Here is a 23,002-nt window from a genome sequence, read left to right on the forward strand (position 1 = left end):
CTTCATCAACATCTGCCGAGGCATACCTGGGTTCAATGTTTACATACACATTCTCCTACAGACATAATCTGGAACAAAGAACGCGCTGTAAAACAGCTAGCACACCTCTGTCACTGAAACAAACACCATGGATATGGACCAAAAAAATCACTTTGTGAGCAGCACAGCACCTAGCAAAGCTCAAGCTCTCCACAGCCATAGTACCTGGACGCTAACAGCACAAATACAAAACTTCATGTGAACTGAACGCCTTATTTCTGCCCATCCATTACGACAGGGCTTCATCTGGTCAACAGGATTATGTGTTGGTACAAAGCAGCCATGCATCAGCCACTGTGACTATATTATTTAGTGCCTGATAAGATACATGCACAAAATACTGATTGGTTTTCTATCATCTCCAATAATTATAAGCAGAAAGGTTAAGCCCCCAAGTCTGCTGAAGCAAGATGAAATATTTTCAGATGGTTTTAAAGAAACCAGATTATTCCCTAGTGTAACAATAACGCACAAAAAAATCTAGCCAGTCTGGCTCCCCTGCCGGTCTAGCCTTTTTACTGTTGGATAATAAGGAATAAGCTATAATTTAGATTTTTTTTTTTTTTTTATCATAGATCCAATTGAGAAAGAAGGACGAATCATTTTACAGTCTTGCGTCATCTTTTCTGCAGATGAGTCTAATGCACCCTCACCATAAAACTCAGGAACTGTGCCCTCCGCATGTTGTTGTGACAAATTTCAAATCAAGAGGGTGCTTGAATTGGATTTATTACAATTGGGAGACAAGAAATTGTAATCTTTATGAGCCAATGACACAGAGCCTTATAATAAGAGAATGAAGTATCATTTGAAATGTAAAGCAAATTAGATTACCAGGGTCAAATCCTTCTACAGAGACATCATGTCTTCGGAGTGTCTCTTGCATTTGACATCCTCTTTTCAGGTTTCACATTAGCATTTAAGTGTTTTTTAAATATGCTTAATATTCTTATAGGAGAAAAGTGCCTGCAAAAGTCAAGACATGGAGATCATGGGGATGGGGGGAGAAAGCAAGCCATCAAAATAAGTGCCGAGGGAAGCTACAGGTCTGTCATAAAGAGAAGGCGTCAGAGCTAATGGAGTCCTGGCGGGCACTTCTCCTCATCCCCTGTGATGCTCACGTCCTCCATCCCCTGGGGGAGCTGCTGTCCCCACATGAGGACAGCTCGATCTGAGCGCCCGGCTGCGGGGAGGCATGGGCTGGGGAGGCTCCAGCAGCAGCCGGCTCCAGACAGACATCGCCGTGTGGCAGGCTGTGGGGTTTTTTGTTACATGCAGCTGGGGAAAGAAAAGGAAAAAGAAAAAAAAAAAAAAAAAGCCCCTTTGATCACATCAAAAGCCATATCTTCTCCGCAGCAAGATGACTCATGGGTGTTGTCTGCCCCACCCGAATACCCAAAAACCCAGCGTGGGCTCGTGTGACAAGGCGTCAGAACACGAGCCCACTGCGGCATTGCTGTCTAACCCTCGTGTTTTGGAAACATTCAAAAACATGCAGAGGCACAGTTTTGCAGAGCAGAAATTGCAGTTTCCTAAACTTCGAAGTTTTCCTTTGAGGAGGTGACAAGCAGAGTAGCACAGAAGCTGGAAACCAGATGCACCAGTAAGATCACGCACTCCAACTGCATCGCTACCCCTAAGGGACTGCTCTCCCCTCCGGTATCCTGCTTGTACGACTGGGGTTTGTTGTTCCCTTCAGCATCTCATTTGCTGTGGACACCTAAAGATGCAAGAGGCAGCAAGTCCAAAACCTCAAAGCCAGCCTGAAATGATTAAAATGCTGTGGGTAAACACCTGAGCACACAATGCAAAACTTTGACTGTTCCTCTGATTTAAGAGACTTCATGTCTTAATCATCTGTCAACACCACATGTAACCAACCATGGTACAGAGGAAAGGGCTCCCAGAAGGGATACAAACATCACACATGAAAGGAAAAGTCTTACTCAGCCTAGAGGGAATTTCAAATTAGGTACAACATTACTTCAGCTTTCACTGTCAAGAATGGTTAGATTTCCATTGACTTATTTTGTAACAGTAGGGTTTTCCTTTGAAGAATCCACAAACATCTTCACCTTCAACTCACATTTACTAGCTCTTGCTCATTTTTTGTACTGCAATCCTACTTAAAAGCCACAGTCAGGGGCCAGGACCCCAACTGCAGCAGATGATGTACAACAAACAGGAGTTTACCACTTGCTCACCCCCAAAAGAGCTTCCAATCACTAAATAAAACAAGAGAAGACAGGTGACTACAGATAATATGGCAAGACAAACCGCTGCCAGCCAGGGCAATCCGCAGCAGTCCCCAGACAGCCTTGCTGCTGTCGAGGTTTTGACAGCCCAGGACTGATGCGGTCAGAAGCGTCCCCACCACTGATCCACGCCATCTCGCTCCCCGACCGCACACCTCGGCTCGGGCGGGCTGAGGAGGAAAAGTCCCTGCTACCAACCCCTCAAACCAGGACGTGCAGAATGATTTGGGAGAGAGAGAGAGCATTTGGTTATGGACAGACAGTAAGCAGGAAAAAAAAAAAAAAAAAAAAAAAAAAAGAAAACGAAAACACCACCACCAACAAAAAAAAACCAGCTTCATTTAGGTGAAGTACAAACAACTGAGGAGTGTGTTAGCATTTAAAATTATCAAAAGGAACTCAAACCTATTTTCTTCAGAAAAATGCTTTGCCTGGCTGGGGAAGAAACTAGCTGCCTGGCGCTTTGCAAGGGCGAACTGTGGCAGGTTGGTCTTCAAAAGGATTGTGGACTTTGGAAGAAATGATTGTTGTGCTTTCAAATCACCAGCTGGAATGCTGCAAACAACAACATTTACGGGGCAGCCTCCATCTCTAAGTTACTGCCATTTTCTGAGCACCAGTGGGATGGATGAAATCCAGAAATCCCTAAGCCTGGACACCTGCTTCTCAACATCTTTACAATTCCATTTTTTTAACTACTTCGTTTACTAGTAGGCACATGCATAAGTGGTGTATATTCTCACATATGCCCCAGCAGATGTGTACACACATACACGTATGTATACACACACAGTATTACACACAGACACAGTGCTTTAGGCATGCATCTTAGCCCAATAATTGCATTTTTTGTAAGCTTGTCCCAACTTGCCGATAGCTACAGAGCAAAACATAATTCGTTAACTCTACTCAGATATTGAAGAACAAAGCTGGAACTCCCATACAATTATGTTTTATCTCAGAGCAAGGTGAAATCATTAGATATTAGTGAGGTGCAGTGGCATAAAAATGATGTGTTAGCGGGGGTTCATTACATTGTATTTTCAGAGCCAGGAAGATCAATGCGTTCATGCATCATGAATTAGTCTCATGCCTTAGTCTTCCCTGCTCTGCGGAAACCCAACATGATCTATTGCCAGCCATACATCATTGTTTCAGCATTGCACATTAATGACAAAGCTACAGTTTCCACTTGTCAAGCTGACCAGCTGCATTTTTCTGCACAAGATGAAAAAATTCAAAGGAGGAGAAAGGGGGTCATTCCTGGGCCAGACTTTGCAGTAAATTTCAACCCTTCAAACCTCTTCTTTTTCTTTAGATCCATCACTTCTATAATCAGTGCATAAACTTGCCCTCATTGCTTATATCCAGAGCTTGGAAGAGCTCAGGGAAATTAGAAGGATAAATCCATTAAGTGATTTTGCTAAATCCTTTTCTGTCAATGCAGAACTTTGCCTTTCCAGGCACATCCCACTGCCTGGGACCCCCTCTGGGTTTGTGCCTGCAGCAGAAAAGGTTCCCATCGCTAACTGGCAAAACCCTTTTAGTCTCTCCCCAGATACGTCAATAAGAAAATGCCATTTTCCAAGATACCTACCTACCTAAAAGCATCACCTTTGCACCTTGATTATTCTCTTTCCACACACTCGAGCCAGGAGATGCTGTCTCCTCCCTTCTGTTTTTCCCTCGCATCCTTTTTGCAGGGCAAAATTCAATTTTTCCCTCCTGACTCCAGAAATCCAGTTACAAGTTTGAGTCTTTCCCTTTCCCCTCTCAACCACTCAAATGTCTACCACTACATATTGTAATTAATTATGGGAGACACAAGTGACTGAGATAGCAGTTGCTAGGCTTCTCCTGTCTACTGCACTCAAACTGTTCCCAGGATGGTAGCATTAGAGCGTCCTGTGTCTTTCATACACATTTACCACCCACAGAGCAACTCCGAGATGCTATTATCCCCATTTTCCAGGCAGGGCACTGAGCTAGAGATTAATTTATCCAGTCCCACACAGAAGGTAAGACAATACAACAAATTGAATCTGGGTCTCAGGCACTGAAACTTTCCCTTCTTGTGACCATCCACCACAGTTCCCCTCAACTCACTCCATCTATTCCCTGTGCAAGGCCCGTAACCTCTGACAAAGACCAGTTTGTTATTTGATGTGACTTTGTGCACCCTTCTAAACACCAGCCACGATGCTCAGGGAGAAAGTAGATCACCTACATCCCGAAATAAGAGGCTCTTCCTGGGATTTAACCACTATGCAGATAACAAGCTAACCCTTCAGCATGACTCTAGCTAAAAACTTACTGCTTGATCTTCTGCTAGCCTTCCTAAAATTGCAGCTACGTGTGCTCTACAAGCACTAAGAGCTCAGGGAGAGCCCAGGGTCCTCACCTTGCCTGCTGTCCCCAGCCCCTTGCCCTCAAGAGGCAGGGGGCATCTGTCCCCCTGCCCCTGACCCCTGCCAGCTTCCAGCTGCGCAGCCAGCACCGTGCCGCTGGGTGCATTCAGGGTGATTTTTTTTTTTTTTCTATGAGACATTGATTAGCAGTGTTTGAAACATGACAACGTGCCAATACTTTCCTTGTTGTATGACAGATTACTGCATGGATGCAGGGCTAATGCTGCTCTTTCTCCTTATTATTCACTAATGCTCACCAAACAGCTGACAGTTGGCTGAGCTCTTTAGGGCAAATCGTTTCTTTCCTGGCCTCGGCTGCTTCCAAGGTAATGATCCAACTGTGGTTGTGGGGTGAAGCCCCTTCCAGGCTACATTTTGGTTTGTAGGGACCCAACATGCCTGCTCCTGGAGCTCCTGCACCATCAGCAGCAGCCCCTGCGAGGCATGCCCAGCTGGATGCACACATTCTCTGACGGGGCTTTGGGCACCCACCCCTCGCTGCCAGGAGGGAGCTGATGGTCCATCCAAGCCCTCTGCACACTGCCAGGCCTCCCCACAGCCCCAGCTCCTGCAGGCGTTTGCCACCAACCACAGGAGCTGAGCGGAGGCTCCAGTGCCCGCACAGCCCGGCCCCAGCCGCCTGCCCAGCGGCCGCCCTCGCCTGGGCTATTGACAGCGAGCGGAGCCTTTCAGTGGCTCTTTGTTAGTTTTAAACAATGGCTGTGGCCAGTTCTATTTTCGCTTCCTCTCCCCCGCTTTTCCCTTCTGTACAGGGCTGGGGCTTTTTTTTTTTTTTTTTTTTTTTCCTCCCCAAATCAATGGGCTCAGAGAGTGTCGTACTCAAAGTGACCTTTCAAATACCAGCCAGAGACAGGTCACCACAAATTGTGCTCTCCACCCCCGCAGAACATGAAAGCCTTTTCATTTCTGTCTGAAGGGCTGGGGAAGAGCGCGGCTGTGTTTCGAGGACATCCACTTTGAGCCTCGTCCTGGCATTAGCAATAAATGGTGGCTTCCTGCCCTGAGAGGCAGAACTGCCCTGGTGTGACTGTCAGCATTATCTGCTGCATCCGGATTTTTGGCCACCCTATTTTTCTTCTTTGAACAGCAGCCACAAGACAAAACTGAAATACTGACATCTGAAAGCCAACAGGACTGCGTATGAAAACCCAGACGAGTCTGACTTTTGAGAGCAGGGTGTCTCTGCAGGGGGTAGGCAAGCATCCTGCTGAACATGCCTGTTGGGGAAGGCATCTCTGGAAGTCTGGAAACCCGTAATCAGGTAGGCATTTTGTGTGCAACACAAACCAGAAATGCTGCTTTCTTCCCCACCAGTAAATAACTCACAAGAACCACTAAATTCCTGTGGCTGTCACGACGGCAGCGTTTCAGAGCATCGTACCACACGGTGCACAACCACAACATTTAACACTGTCTGCCCTCTGTTTCCAGGGCAAGGAAGAAGCAAGGAAAAGTCATTCCCCCAGAGCTGACAGAGCTTACAACAGAAGCAATTTTTAGTTACGCTTCCTGGGTGAGACCAGGCCCAGCGTTCTGGCTTAAACCTAGGAGCAGGACCCACTGCAGCAAGGAGGGGAGCGGGCACTCAGGCAGGACCCTAGGGCATTCATTCTTCTTAATAAAAATGAAGATTTGATTATGGATGACGGCAGAAGCCAGCAATGCAAATAAGAGCTGATTTCCTCCGGCAGAAGTGCAGTAAGTGTGAGGTGTACTTCAGAGGACAGGGTCGGGACACAGGGTAAAGGTTTTCTCTGCAGGGTTAAGCACCGTGTTTGTACAGCTGGCTGGGGAGAACAAAGCCGGCAGCACAGCCGCTTGCACCCCAGCAGGCAGGAGGAGCCATGCTGGATGCGCCCACAAATCGCTCCTGTTTCTTCAAGCCCATTCACCAGCAAGTTTAGTCCTTTCCAAATGCAAAGAAGGAACCAGCACGACACTAACGGTGCTTTAAAATGTCCTCTACCGGGGCATCACAGACAGCCCATGCTAAATGAATTCAACTGCAGTTAAGTTCTGTAACAAATATTCAAATACCTCTTCTCCTAGGATGCAGGAAGAAATATTTCCAAGAGCACCGCTTACCATTAGTGTTGTGCTGACTTTTGCTTTCCACACTGACTGTACCAAAGGGTCAGGTAACTATTGCTACTGCAACTTTGCAGTGGCAGAGGCAGGCCCAGGAGCTGAGCAGTGATGCTTCACACCTCCATGCTGCCTTTTCCCACCCTTGTGCACCTCATCCTCCACGTAGCCCCCAGCAGCCCCATGGGAACTCTGATCAGCATTAACCATCTGGAAACCGACACTGCTACCAAGCAGAAACAGTAATATTTTTGGGGTGATTTTTTTCTATTTTGCCCCCAAAAGATGCGAAGTCTAGTATTTTAGCGGCATTTAAGGATTTTCTTGCTTTCTTGTATGCAGAGCTTAAATGAGTAGCTTGCTAATTATTTATTTGATCATTTAGGCTTATAATATCTACAAACAGGTTTCAATTTTCTCAGATTTTCTCATTATTGGGAATTATTCAGAAAGTCACTATGTCACTACAAAGAAATCAATGGCTTTGATCATATTCCTTTGCAACTGTTCAATGTTTACTACTTAAGCTGTATTAAATTACAAGTGGCTTCAAAGGTCAGGGTTTTATCTTGGCTTATTTGCTGGGAGAATTGAGGAATCACACATTTAAACCCAAGACTTGTCTGACTTGTTAGCAGCCAGCTACCAAAAGCAAACACGTTAACGACAGCAAAGGGGAAGGAAGGGCTGTGCTTGGCAGGATGGGCAGGCTGTGAGGACGTTCCCAGATCACAGCACCAACGGTGCAAGGCAATGAGCAGGGGACGTGTGACGAACACACACCACTCACCCTGAGAGCCCTGCTCCTGCCCTGCAGCTCACAGCGAGCAGCCAGGCCCAGTAACAGAGCCCCAGGTTCTTTGGCAGAACAAAAGGAACCATACCATGGCTACGAGTAAGCCATTTCATGAAATCTGGCCTGTTTCAGTCTGTCTTGAAGCCACTGCTTATTTTTAACAGCTTCTTCCCCACCTTTGCCTTGCTCCTTATCTGCTGGGCCAGCAGGACACCTCTCCCAAGACAACGTACTTCTCTGGCATAGGGCATGAAATACCTATTTTTTGGATCCAGCCACAGCTGAAGCAGATTCACGCTTCTGCACTCATGCCCTGGGGCTGCTTGGTCCGTAAATCAAACGGGAGATGAAAAGTCCCCAAGGACAGGCTCCAAAGCAGCATCTCACAGCAGTACTGCTAGCCAGCAGAGTCTGCTCTGGACATTTTTCCTACTCCAAAGCCTCCGGGAACGCGGGCTGTAGCACAAGGTACTACAGCACTCTATAAATATTTAAAGGAACAAAAACCAGTCCTCATTTTGGCAGAGACCTGGCTCTCGTTGCAACCCCATCTTCTCTTTTTGCTGGGCTGGGATTCCGGCCACCCTGCATATTTTGAATTAATGTGGGTGGCTTGCCTGCCTCCCTCGCAGTGCTTAGCCTCAGGAGTGAGTCATCACAGGCCACCGAGCAGGGATGAACTTCTTTCTACCTTTGTTTTCCAGTACACCTCTCCAGCTTTTGTATTTGATTTTGCTTCCATTACTGCATGTGATGCTTTTGTGGACAGGAGTGCACAGGCTTTGCTTGCCAGGAGAGATCCTTCACAGCACTGATTTTGACTGAATGTTGGAGGAAACAAATTCTTTTTTCTTGGGCATTGTGTTAAAAATACCTTCACCTCCACAAGGAGAAACTGCCTATCCCTGGCTGGTGTCTCTCTTTTAGACCCTCAGTGCTGGTAGTTAAAAGGAACAAAAGTGTAAGTATAAATTGAAGGGACACTGCTGCAAGTGAGCTAAATATAAGTGCCCCAGGAGCAGCATTTCCCAGTTCAGGAGTTGTTTGCTGCTAGCTTTCTCCTCCCCCTCTAACAAAAGATCTCTTTCAAAAGCCTCTTAAAAAGTTCCAATGAGCACTTACAGCATATGGTCAAAGGGGACAAGATGAGGACTGTGACATACAATTTCTTTTCTCCTAAGTGCCTAAAAAAAGACACATTTTACTGACCGCATTTATGAACACTGCTACACAATCTTAATGAGGCTTAATGTAGGACGGACAGCCCGAAAATCACATTGAGCCAACAAATGAGAGACATGATTAGCAAACTCTAAACTTGAAGGATTTTAAGCACTTTTGACCAGGCATTTTATTTCAGCACAAGATGTATCCAAGAGATCTATTATGCTTGTCAGCCAAAGCCAGGGCTGCAGAGGAAGAGTTAAGTGATGCCCAGTGACACTTGCTGTAATCAGATTTTCACATTGTTTGAATAGATACAGTTTCTGAGCTCTCCAGCTGTCCTGCCTCATAAGCAAACAGATCTTCCTAACGCAGGCGGGCTGCAGCTTTAACTTAATATTCAGCCAGGCACGGGAGCGTGGCCTCAGCCCGAGAGGAGCAGGGAGCACCCCAGGGGCACGGCTCACGCTTAATGGGAACCAGGTCCTGGGAGCTGCTCCCCCCCAGCCCCGCTCCCCCAGCTCTGGGCCGTCACTCGCCATCGATTTCTGGAGGGATGGTGCAAAAAGCTGCAGTTCAAAGTCAGTGGATGCTCTCCCTAATGCAGCCAAGAGCTTTCACTACCAGACAGAAAAAAGATGCATTGGTTCGTAAGTGGTAAGGGCAGCCGTAGCCTTCCCAGAGCGCCTGTCTCAGAGGGATCTGCTTCCCAGCCACTTTTCTGAAGTCAACAATTTGTAAAAAGGTTCAGTCTAAAATCCATAAGTCCTCTGCTCATACGCAGGTTAGTGATTTCTCCTTCCTCTCTCCCAGACAAAGAGCTCGCTGGAAAATAGTATTTACTAAACACACACATTTGTTACCCAACATGTTCATATCTCCGGGAAAGCTCAGTGGCACAAAGCAAACCCAGGACTATTAAGTGAAAAATTCATGAACACTGTGTGGAAGCAAAGACTATTCCAAGAAAAAAAAAAAAAAAAGGAGCTCCTGGCTTTGCTGCAAAGACAGTGGTCAGAGAAACAGGGACAGAGAAGCAGAAGCAGGATCAAGGGTGAGGAGGAGGTGGTGTTTTCCAGCAGCTCAGCAGGCAGCTGAGAACCAGGACTGCCGGACTGCGGATTGAAGCCATCACTGAGTCACCAAGCAAGCACCTTTGTTTCATTTAAGCGGCTAAAAGGGAACAATAAGCAGCACTCGTGCCTGCAGGGATGTTCAGCAGTTGCCAAGGGCCCCGGGTGAGAGGCACTACAGAAGCACAAGAGTGCAGCTCTGAGAAAATACAATATTTACAGATGATGTCAGGATGGGGGCACACAATGAGAATCCACGAGGAGCTGGCAATACATCCCTGCTGTTGATGCAATAAAGTACATAAGCCCTTATTTTTCTTAATTATTCCTGATATTTCACCTGTCATGTTGTCAGCTTCCTCAGAGAGCAACGATAAATAGTGCTTCTCATCTCACATCCTTAGGGAAAGCTTGCTATTTATTCCTGTGATGGGCAAGACATCATGACTAATTAGGAAAAATGGTAGCCCCCTTGCACCCAAGCAGGAGAAGTGTGTCATCAGTCTCCTTTCTCGGGGAGACTGTCGGTTTTTCTCCATGGACATTCAACAGCTGCTCCAAAGGCATTTGTTAGCGGCAGCTTGGGAGCGGGAAGAGATGGAGAAAGGGTTCCTCTGTCCCCTGGGAGCTCAATGTCCCAAGTCTTAAATAAGGGAGACAGTGATCCTGAAACCATAGCACAACTGGATTTTCTGCTAGAGAAGTGGCTGCGCTGTCAGATGTTCTGCTCAAGGAACAAGATGTTTTAAAGAGGGGCATTCCCCAATCCCCAGTCCATCCCTTGCAGAGGAAGGAACATCATCCTCTTGCCATAGCCCCCAGACCAGAGCACATTTTAAGCAGTGGCACGATTTGCTCCTCCTCTTCCCCTGCCACCACACACACTCTGATCATAACAAAGTAATTGAGATCAGTGCTGGAGAGGACAACTCATTTGGGAACTGCAAATACTTCAGATTAAAAGTAAGCAAAATTAATTTGGAAGTTGCTATGACCACAGAAGAGAACAACACTTGCCATAACTCTTAGATCTGTGCTAAGCAGCAAATGGGAAGGCAACCGCCTTCCCCTCCCTTCTTCCCCTATCCAAAACCAGATGTGGAGTCAAATTCACACAAATGACTCATTCACACAGGGGCCAAATCCTGCTACAGACGTACACTCAGGGCTCGTCCAGCCCTGCATCAGTGCGGCTGGGGACAGCAGGGAGAAGGGTGTCCTCGCTCCTCAAATCACCGCGACAGCACCAGCTTGTTGCAGAGCAGTGGGGTGTTGTTGAAGTCTGTTCCTACTGACAGGCAATAAGGGCTGGGCAGAGCTGGAAGTCTTTATGTTGGGAAAACTAATGAGGACAAAACTCCTATTGTCACTGTCATGTCAGAGAGCATTGCCTAGGATTTTTGCAATCTATTGCACACTGTCATGTTGGGTGAAAGTTATTTGTTTGCAAATTCTACCTCTGGGCACCAGCCCGTTCTAAATAAGCTGTCAGACTTAACCAAGGCAGCTAACAAAATAAAAGAGGTGTGTGTGGGGGTAAACTCCTAATAAATTGATGCAAAATGAAAAAAAAAAAAAAAATCTCAGTTGGCAAATCTCATAACTCGAAGAATAAAACCACACACACACACAGAGGCAAGTGAGGCAGCCACCCTCCTCGCTTCGGGCTCGTCACTGGCAGATGAGCAAGCCGGGAGCAGCACTCGAGCCCCGCGCACGAGCTGGTGCACAAGCAACACTTGATTAACTGGGAGAGTGCCAGCCACTGTTACAGGGGCGAAACAGGGTGTAGCAAGCCTCCTGCGTCAGTGACTCATTTATCCAGGATTTATCTTGGATAACGTGCCAAGGCTGCCAGCTTTGCCTGTATTCCCACCCGTTCTGCTCTGGGCTCGTGGCCATGGAGCGCGCTGCTACCCAACAGCACGGGGATGAGCGGCTTCTCCCTGCAGCCCCAGGAGCGGTGCTGGGCTGGGAGGGAGGGGATGTGGACAAGAATGCGCTGGAAAGCAGGAGAGGAAGTGGTGTAGCAATCTCATTTCATCACCAGCAAGTGGAATTGAGCTGCTGCTGCTTCTCTTTACCATGCAGAGACCTGCTCGCTTCGCACGGGAACTGCTGTGCCCAGCGATTGTATGAACGGGTCCTGGGAGCGTGGGTTCAGGACTGACATAACTCAGCTGTGGTTGCATCACATTTCTGCCAAGAGGAGCACGCACATCGCTGTGCCAGGGAGGATATATGTGCTATCTGCTGGAGCACAGGGCGGAGGGCGAAGGAGGAGAGCAACGCACCCGCCGCACAACGGAGCGCCGGGTGGGATGCTGATAATCTGATTCTTGACTCTGCCCTTGTCCATTTACAAGCCGCAGACAGATTTGCACATGGGGTCCCCCACATTAGACATTTGGCAGTCGGCTGAGGAGCGGCTCTGTTACATGGCAACAGTCAGCAGCTTTCGGCCGACCGACCCCCCCTTACAGCCAGGCTCTGCAGGCACCCGGGCACCCATCCAGGCAGACCGACGCAGGAGCCTCATTCCTTCCAACCTTCAGCGAATGTCATCGCACGTCCTCCCCCTTTTTTCTCACCACGATTTTAGGCTCAGCACTGCTTCCCATATGCCACCAACGTTCCCCATTCATAAAACTCTGCACCCAAGTCACAGCGCTGTAGACACAAAGTTTACAAAAAGAGACAGGCATCAAGCTCTGTCTGCCAAATATTTGCCAGAATCCGTGAATCCTCCAAGACCAGAGAGAAAATACTGAAACAGCCTCCTCAGAACTCAAGTCTGGGCAAAAGGCAGGAGGATGTCCTCTCTGGATCTGTCACGCTGCCACCTTAAAAGCAAGCTGGGACAACAGATGTATGGGCCTCATTGCAGGATCAGATCGCTACCTTCCATTTCTCAGGGTCAGGATGGCAATTTGTCATGTTCGGCACCACGCATCCGACCTACGCACACAGCACAGTGCAAACAAAGCTCCCGGAGGCAGCAGAAGGCAAAGAAACAGTTTTTCCCCTTAGGAAGGGGTAAAGAAAATAAAAATTAAATATAAAAAAAAAAATCAGAAAGACCTGACCATCCAGCATCCACAGGCACGTCTCAGCTCAGCAGAGGCTGAAACAATTCCTGCTTGCAGATACAGTTTCTTACAGGAGCCCAGTAAATTAAATTAAAGCTATTTACTCTGTATTTACAGGCTTACAAATAAATCTCAGAAAGCATTTTACTGAAAGAGGCAGGGGGAGGAGGAGAGGAAAAAAGCATTTTCTGGGCCAAATATAATAAACAAGGCCACAAACCTCCTCATGATTACTTATTAGCTAAGGGAAAAGGGAGCTGAGAGCTGGTATGGTAGGAATAATGCTACGCAGAGTGGAGGAGCACAGCATTTCTTTCTCATTTGCAGGTAACAAGAAAGAAAAAAGCAAAATGTTCTTTTTATGTAAGGGAAGAGCTCTCCTGAGCCCACATCTTCAGCCCGTATTTGCACTGCTACCTTCATTTCAACTGAGTGCTATGGGTCAATGGGAACCCTTTCAAGTTATAACTGCCAGATCTGCCCAGCCCATAATGGGAAGCCGGTGGGGTTTGTTTGATTTTTTTTATTATTATTATTATTTTATTTTTGTTTAAGTGGCTGATTGAGTTCTTTTTGTTTTGTCTGGTGTGTGTTGCACAGCGTAGCAAGGTGCATCAGTCAGGAAAATCTATAGTGGTTTCAAACGTGAAATTCGCAGGTGACCCTGTGGGCTGAGGAGGGAGGCACAAAGGTCTCCGAGGCAGGGATGGGTGTGAGGAACCCAGCAGGGCAGAGCCATGCCCTGACACAGGGAGATGCCCAGCCTGGTGTTAGCGGGAGTGGGTTGGAGCCTGGGGTGCCGGGGGACCGGCTGTCCTGGCCGCTCTGTCGAAACCCAGATGATTGAGTCCTGAGCAAACCTTATATCTTGGAGGTGTGAGCTTGGCGTGCGATCACATCGTGCATTATTCCAGGCATGGTGTCTTCTTGAGGCTTTAAGCTGCTCCTGGTCATGCCCCCAAAGCCCTGCTCCACAAGCCAAGAGCTGAGATTTGCACTCTTTTACCCTCCTTTTAATACACAGAGAAGACAAAGGACTGAAGCTCTTAAAAAATGCAAATATCGAGACTCGCCATGCTTGCAGTTTCACTGCAATATGATTTTTCTTTCCAGACACAGACTGACATTGATATTTACCAGACAAGCAGCAGCAAGCCCATGCAAGCAGACTGAGATCCGTGCTGCACTGCCAATCTCTCCCATCAAGGGGCACAAAGACCAAACCCGCAGCACCAGCCTGCAGCCAGGACCCTAATGCACATACTCAGGGCATGACGCAATGAAATTTAAGCCACGCATCTAAACTTAAAGCTTGTAAATGATTAGCCCTCCTCTAACAAACCTCTGCTTTGCTGGTGAGGCATTAACCAACAAACGCACGGCCTCCGCTGACTCCAGGCAGCTCCTTACCCTTGCATTACTGTGTTTCCCAGGAAATCAGAGATTAAAAGCTATTTTAAAGCCACTGTTCACAGACTTCACCTAAAGTACATGGCAGCAGGTGACCCCACGGTGACCGAGCAAGCTGTTATCTGAGACTTGCTTACAAATACAGTATTTTCCTCTCTTTCTGGGACTTACTCTGGTGTCAGAGCTGTGCTGGGCTGTACTGGAGCCCGTCCTGCCTGAGGCCATGTGCCACCCTGCCAGCCCAGCAGCGTTAACCCTGCCTGCCACCTCAAACTCCTTCTGCTGCAATTCTGACCAGGGGAACCCACTCTTTCTCTCTTCCCCTGATCAAACCTGCACATATTTCACATCAGACCTGCACGTATTTCACAGCACCCAGTGCAACACCTGCTCAGGTGTCTGCGCACAGGACATGAGAACAACGCCCGTCCACACTGTGCAGCTGCTTCCCGCAAGAAGAAATTCTGCCAAGAAATTCTCGCAGCTCTGCTGTGAGTTGTGTCCCAAAAACCTTAGCCCTATCTCTCCTTCATTTCTGGGAGGAGCGTGAACTCAGCTAAATCGATCGATTCTGAGCTTTCTGTACCAGGCTGCTCACCGTGCCCTGGTTTCCTTTGAACATTTTTCCCCCCTGAAAAAGCAGTCGGGCTAATCTATAAAACTATTTTGGATGCCGTTTTGCAGCCCCGGATTTCTGCTTCTGTCTTGTCCTCTCCGATTGACACAGGTGCCTACGAATAGTTCACATTTGATACTGGTATCATTAATAAAGATGTAGCAGGCACTGCTTGGTGCTTCGCTGCATGCACAGCGAGATGTCGCCTCTTTAAACCCACACCTCCTTTGTTGCAGAGCACCGAGGCTCTCCGTGTGGGTTGTGCAGGGAGCTCTCATCTGGCTGGGGATGTTTGTTAATCAGGCTGGTGTCTGCAGTGAGGTAGTGATCCGTTTTGGTGATAATTAGGCTCCAGTAGCTATGTCTTCAGGCAACTGTGGTGCAGCTGAACTCTCATTGCTGCAGCTGCTGTCACTGGGCAGGGGTCTGAAGCACAAGCCCACAAAGCGGGCACGTGCGGGTGGTGCCAAGGAGGAAACCTGCACATCTGCACTCAGACACAGAATTGGTTCAGCAGCAAGAGTCTGAAGGGAAGGGTGATGAGCGGCAGCACAATGTTTCTCCCTCTGTGTAAAGCAGCAGCTCTACAAGTGCAGGGCTGGCTGCGGGGCTGCTCAGCCGTCCCCCAAAGGTAGCCAGGAAGCAGAGGGAGCAGACCGAGGGCTCCCCATCCTACAGCATTAAGTCCGTCAGTAGAAAACGCTTGGCACCCACAGCTTCCCTGGATGAGCTCAGCACATTCAGCAGCACTAAAGAGCTTGTTAAGCAGTCCCCAGGTTTTATGCTGACTTCTCCTACGGCTACTCCAGATGGAGGCCGAGTTGGCACCCACGCTAAAAATCCGGCATCACTCTTGGCTTCTAACTCCATCAACCACCATCAGCTCGTGTGCTTGTCACAGACCCCTCCGTGAGCCAGACAGCCTGTACGGGGTCAGAGATGGCACAGACACATGGCACAAAGCTGGTGAGCAGCCACCGCACCGCTCCTGCCTTGCCACTGCTCTGACTCCAAGCTCATGCCTGGGCATCACCTCCCAGCCGAGCACTTGAAACTGAGTCTTATTTATTCACTCCCTGTGAGAGGGTAAATAATATGCTGCCACAGCAGCCAGCATGCCCTACACATGCCTAATGGCTGATTGCTTATCACACTTGCTAGCATTTAGGTTCATTTCCTCTGCAAGGAAGAAAGGTGGTGACCCTAAGCACTTGTACCCTGGGGTGAAGGCATGGGACACCCAGTCACCATCACAAAGGGATTTCCAGCAGAGACGTCTCAAGTAGGAACATGCAGAGAGGAGAAATTAACATTTCTACAGGAGAGACAGCAATGGGGCCAGAGATCTCCCCCAGATTTTCAGAAGCGAGGCCCTTCCCGCACGCGGTGCATGTATAATGCGGTGTGGGGGATTCAAAGGCCCCGCTGCACAAGGTGTTGCACAGAAGAGGCTGATGAAGAGGTTGTAATCCAAGCTTAAGGACAAACAGCTGGTGATTAAACAACAGATGGGAAGGAGGGAAAAGGGGACAGATTTCTTTCCCCTTCCTCTCTCCCCTTCCCAGTTTTTATTTATTTATTTATTTACCTTTTAACATATTCCATTTCAGAGACAGAATGCAGAGGAGAAGGGAGCCCTCCCCCAGACAACCACTTGAAAGCAAAGAAAGATTTTAATTTGCACAGATGTTAGGGAATGGAGCATTTCCAACAAAATGTTATAGCCTTTTGGGAAAACATTTACTTAAAACTCTTCCTACCTCTTCCCCAAACCTCTGAGAAAGGTCAGAGATCCCCAAATCTGGGGCAATTCTCCCAGGCAGAGGCAAGATCTGTTCTAGCAAATGCGTTTTGCCCCAAGGAGCCCAGCTCTTTCAGCCCTCAGACCTCATCATTCAAGAGATTTTAGCTTCCGAAAGAGCACAGAAGGCTTTCCTCATTTTCAGATCTGCTCATCTGTAGTAAACATCAGCACTGCAGTAAGAAAAAGGGCTCAAACTCTGCAAGAGGTAAGAATCCTTAAAATGAATGTCAGGTACCACTCCTCTCCCCACACCCCTGCTGGGTGGGAGGGAGAGAGGGAGGCTTTTCCCTTTTTGGTTTCACGAGAAAGGAGGAGAGTAAAGTCAGCAGTAATTTCAGTTATGTTCCCCTTCCCCCCCCTTTAAAAAAAAATAATAATAACAACAGGAGACCTCCTGTGCAAATGAACACCATAATAAAGTATGCAAGACAGGCTTCCCTTTGGAAATGGGAGATTAAAGTACAGGGATCACATGAACACATGCAGAAAGCAAGGCTGCTGCTTCTTCCCCAATTATTGTGCACTCTCTGCTCTATTTTGTTGACCTCGCACATTTCAATCAGGTTTCAGCACACTCTGCCTTCACCTGCTATGAATCAAAACCTGGAGGGCTCAGATCTCACTGCAAAGAAACTCTTTGATAAGCTTGTTATGGATGCTAGACAGCTCTGGTTTGGTAGGGTGCTTTTGCAGAACACCATTGCAAATTTATGTCGTCACCCCCAAAAGTTGCAGGATTTACTTGGCAGCATGTGTGAAGGTAAGGGAGCTGAAACTCTGCCTAATTTGCTTCAGCAACAAAAGACTGGAGATGGGAGCACTTCTACCAGCAACCGGACCAACGAGAAAAGTTGCTTACGCCTGATCTAAAAATCAAAACATGGAGAAAATGGGGCACTCTGGGGAAGGCTAAAGCCAGAAACATATGGAATTTCTACCACATTTGCCTTGTCAAGCAGCCAAGGATCTCTTTTGCTGCTGCTTACTTTTAAAGGCTTTAAAGAAACATTCATCCATATGTAGGGCATTTAACAGCACGGCACGGAGCGTGCCTCGAACGCCGGGTTAGGAGCCGAGCAGGCTGGCACCCAGGCCCTGCGTTCTGGGTGCGTTTGCCTGAATGCAACCGAAGCAATCAGGTCCCAAACACAGACAGCTCCGTCCCAAGGCCATTTGCACCACCAGAGTAAGGGCTGCCAGCCTGCACATGGAGCACTGAGATTCTCTCGTCCTCCCAGCTCCAGCGTCAGTCGATTTGCTAGCCCAGGCAGCAGTTCACTTTACCATCACATCCACTACTAATGCCCCACTTTCCAGTAAAACATCAAATATTCAATACGCGCTTGTTGTCAGTTTGCATGACAGGAATCAGTTACTGGAGGCAAATAAGCATTCCCCGGGTCTTGATGCTTTTTGGTTTTGTTTTTACTTTTCTAGTTGCTAGCAACTTATTTCTGCTATTTAGCTAGCTTTTCAAGCCATCTCTCCTGCTCTGCTGAGTAGCAAAGGGAGGGAGACAGAGGCAGCATCCTGATGCCCTCCCAAAGCTCCTCCACCTCCTGCATGCAGAGGCTCCTTTAACCTGGCTTCTCCATCCTCCAGCAGTTTTTCCCCTCTGCCCAGGGGCAGATTCTTGTGGAGCCCCACCTACTCTAGCCTTTGGTTGAAAGTGCAATGGAAATAAACCACACGCCCTTCAAAAGGCTGCTGTGACACCACCACCACAACCATTTTCCAAGCACCAGCACCCTCTCGGGTAACGAGGGGCATTACGTTTAGGGAACTTCAGCGTTTACCTCCTGAACTTGGCTGCTCTGTGAACAGACACCCTCAGAAGTCAGGCCAGAGCCCTCACATCACAAAACCCACTGGTTAATCACTGACCAGACGCTTCCTTCTGAACAAGCAGCATTGCTCCCCCAGGTTCCCCCTGCGGGTCTCACGTTCCTGCTCAGGGTCACGGAGCCAAGATCACAGCCCGGGACAGAGGGCTGGGGGGCACGGCCCCCCACCTCCAGGCAGCTAGGGGCCTCGGGCTCACCCCCTTCAGACCTCCCTGCAGAATGCACCTGCCTGCCCCGCACTGTTTATTCCGGTGAGTTTTACCTTGCCGGCCCCAATTCCCACTCTGCATTTAGAAACACTAAGCACAAAGCCATGAAGGGTTATAAATACCCAGAGTGCAGCCTAATTATAGCCGTGGGTTTCAGAAAATTTAGACAAACAGCATCCCAAGGGCTGGACTGCTCTTCTGGAGTACTTGGACAGACCCATCACGGGTGAAGCCCTCTTATTTCTCACATGCACAAATTTATCCACAGGCTGGATGTTATTGCTGCTGTACTAAAACATGACGTCAACATGAGGCAGGAAAAGTGCAAGCACACACATGGAAGGTAAAGAAAAAGCAAGTAATTTGAGAAATTATGCTAGTGAAGAGAGCTCTTCAGATAAAAAGTATCTTGCAGATGACAGAAAAATGCTTTATGCAGAGAGGTGAGATGTGGTGCTTTTGCCTGAGGATGCTCAAGCCAGCAGGCCTGGGCTCTGTGCCCATTTGGGTGCCCCCAGGCACCATGCCTTGGGCTGGGTGCAGGATGCTGCTAAGTGCTCTGGCATGGGCTGCCCTCCCTCCTGTCACCACGTCCTTGTAGCCTGGAAGACCTTTGGCAGGGGCCTTTCCCATCCTGCATTTATAAAGGCAGGCAGCAAGTCTGGGAGAACAAAGCCACCAGCTGATGGTGGGAAGCAGCAGCTCTCCCCTCTCCTTTGCCACTGTCCTGCTGCAGCTGGGGCAAAGCTTTGCATCCACGTTTCCCCCCAACACAATTTCATTCCGTCTTCTTCTGTGAAGTGTTTTGAGATCTATTTATGTTAAGTGCCAAGTAGGAAATACTTCACTGATAACACGGGAACGTTTTGACCCAGCATCCGCTGACAAGAGAGGTGTCGTATTCCTGTACTGCCAGGTTGCTCCCCAGTCCAAATAAATCGGGAGCAGGCCATACTGAGCCTCATTGCAGCTCAGCTCGTTGGTCTTGTCCATCTGCACAGCTCCAAAAGGAAAAGATGCCTTCTCAAGCTGCTGTACATCTCTGTGCAAAACCCTTCCTGATTTTTCAAGCTGCTTCCCTGTGCCTTCCCTCAGGGTCTCTCTATGTACCACCCATGCCCCACAGCAGGGTTTTTAAGCAATGCAGCAGACACCTCGCCCCTGTGCCTTCCTGCTTTGTCCTCTCCCCAGGAAAATGGTGTGTGCAGGGTGCCCCAGCTCCTGCAGAGGTGTCCCGAGCCTGGCTCTCTCCCTGCCTTGCTGCCCAGCACTGCTCTGCTCAGCCCTGCCGGTGCTCCCTCTGCTATTCTGCTCTGTGGCACGTAGTTTGTTTTTCTGATGAAAGACAAAGCTCGATTTTATGTTTTTACACGAGTGTAGATGTTGGCTGACAGACTTTATCCATAGTAGTGAGGAAATTCAGACCCTCTGGCACTGGGTGAAATAACACAGTGCATGCAAACTCCATTTCATAATTGGAACCATTTGTTTGTGCAGCTCTGTGCAGGGGCACACGGGCACCAGGAATGTTTTCCTTCTCCCCAGGTTTGTTTCATGGAGCTCCAGAACCAGAGGCTGAAAGAATTTAGCAGAGTTCACGACCTCCAAAGCCAAGCAAACCCAGCGGTTCAGGAATTTGTGTGTACTGCATTGATCCGCACCGTACAGGCCTTGCACCTTTCAACTCTTTGTTCAAAGAACAGTTTAATTCTCTATTTAGCTGAATCAGATCCCCTGGTCAGAGCAGCACTGCTTGGAGCAGCTCACTGATAACAAATCTGGGCATCAGCTGCAGAACTGGGTGCTTTGGACCAAGTTCATGCCCAACACTGTGTGCGCAATTTGTGCCCTGCCAAATTCTGAGAAATCTGAAAAAAAAAAAATCAGTTGCACCTTACAACAGTGCCATTTCCCCACTCCTGGCTTCAGTTCTTAGAAGCCACTGCTGACAATGAATTTTTTGTTATGAAAATGACCCAAATGGGACCGGGATGCTTCGGGGGGGGTCCTCTGGAGCCGAAGTAACAACCCTCAGTAGCACTGAAGCACGGCTCCTCCAGGGTCCCCCAGCTCCCAAACGCAGGAGACAACCCCTGATTTCCTACAGTCTGGGCTCTCATCACTGCAGCCTGGTGCTCTTCGCACCCCAGTCTCATCCAACGGGCAGCACGAGGTTATTTGCTGCCACACAAGGCAAACACACTTGCATGTTTCAAACCTGGCAGGCAGCTTCGGATCGTATGGTCTGACCTGCTGTAGTGGAGAGGCTACAGAACCGCACTTGCTCTCTGCAATATGGAGCCCACACATACAAACACAAATATTTAGATAAACGATGGCTGTTTTCCAAGCACAGTATTCCTTCTCTAGCCACACCATCATTCCGAACACCGGGACACCGCTGCGCCGTGGCATTTTGGGGAGCAGGGCACAGTAGAGGGGGGGCCGACAGCAGCCGAGCCAGCAGCTCCCCACAGCATCCCCCAACGCTCTAAGTGAAAACACAAACAAAGCAAAAGGTTGTTCTGCTTCTCAGCCTCTGAGACCATATGGAGCTGAGACATGATTGCATTATTTCTACTGTACTGCAGCAGAACGAAACAGAAAGCTGTAATAAACTACTCTCAGTATGTCCCTTAGCACAGTGCACAGAGGAAAAGAAAAAAAAAAAAAGAAGAAAAAAATAGCTAAAAAAAAGTGTGCTTAAATAACCCATGCTTCTGAAGGTGAGCTGTACTCTGAAAGCAAAGGCTCTGGAGCTCCAAGTCATACAGATTTCACAAGGTTAGATGATGAAATTTCTATGTGCTTTCTTCTCTCCACTCCCTCCCCTTTTGGGATAATTAGATTTGTGCCTGGCCAGTTATGGAGTATGATGGTTCTTTAGTATGGGCAAGCACTGGAAAGCTATTTATAGAGAAGAACACAAAATGAATTTGTACAGGATTGGTGTAAACAGGGTGCTCCAGTGGGCCCAGATACAGCCGATGGATAGCACAGATCCTGTTCTTACTCCCCAGCTCAGAGGGGTCAGTGCCAGAAGCAAAAAGAGGAAAATCATGAAATCTCTGTAATTTACTGCTGCATACTACTAGAATGTATAGGACCCATGGAAAATGGATAATTTAGCTAATAGTTCAGCTCTTGCACCTGCTGAATGGGCAATATCAGACTACAGAAGCAATTAAAATCTTGAGACAGATACAGAGCCAGAGACAATTCTTTCAAACTTCAATATAACTTTGCATCAGCCACAAGCACTCATGCCAAAGTACCAGAATGAATCTTAAACTCACAGATGCCCCCACATGAAACAGCTTTAATCTCATCTTTCCCCATCCTCTCTACTCAAAAAAAAAAAGAAACCAACACATTCAGATCAAGAGAAATGTCATTGCCAAAGCCAGTCACAGGAAGGGATGCCTCAGTAAACGGGATGCAGGAGCCAGCTAACAATTCCAAGTCCTCCCAGAAAGCAAGCTGCTTGCAAACAGATTTGCAAGTAGTGTGTGTAGGGGGGAATATCTGTGAGATTACTCATTCAGGAGACATTCAGAGATGAGCATTTCTCTGTGCTCTGCAGCACAGTCACCCAGCTCTTCCTCAGAGGCTGGATGTGGCAGAACCGCCAGGAGCACGGTGCCTGAGCTCGCTGGCCCTGCTCAGCACCAGGACCCTTGGCTCTGCCACAGGGCTCACCGACCCCAACCAGCCACAGGGATCAGCTGCAGCAGACACGGATCCCGTGTCCACACTGTCCTCCTGCATGGGGTGTGGGCAGAGGCACCACAAGCCATGCAGTTTTGGTGCAAGCCCAGCACCCACAGGCTTCAAAGTGCCAGGCTGATTTCTCAGCCTGCCTGCACTAAGTCCCTGTTCATGAGTGAAGAGGACACTGCTCCTGGGGGTCCCCAGGAGGAAATCAGCTGAAAGTCAGCTCTGCTTGCTACAGCACCAGCTGCTCCTGCTGATGAGCTCTCAGAGGCCTCCATGGACTGTAACAGGAGTAGTACGGGATAAAGCAGTTGTCCACCATCCCAGCAGGATTTAGCCCCATCCCCTGCATCCCCACTGCCAATTTAGCAGCTTCGTGCCTGGAAAGCCCCCTGCAGCTCATCCTGGTGAGCATGCTCCTGGTTGTGGCAGAGCCTCCAAAGTCCTTGGCCAACCTTCAGAGTGCCTGAGCACA

Source organism: Aythya fuligula, chromosome 22 (assembly GCF_009819795.1).
Source record: "Aythya fuligula isolate bAytFul2 chromosome 22, bAytFul2.pri, whole genome shotgun sequence".
NCBI lineage: Eukaryota > Metazoa > Chordata > Aves > Anseriformes > Anatidae > Aythya > Aythya fuligula.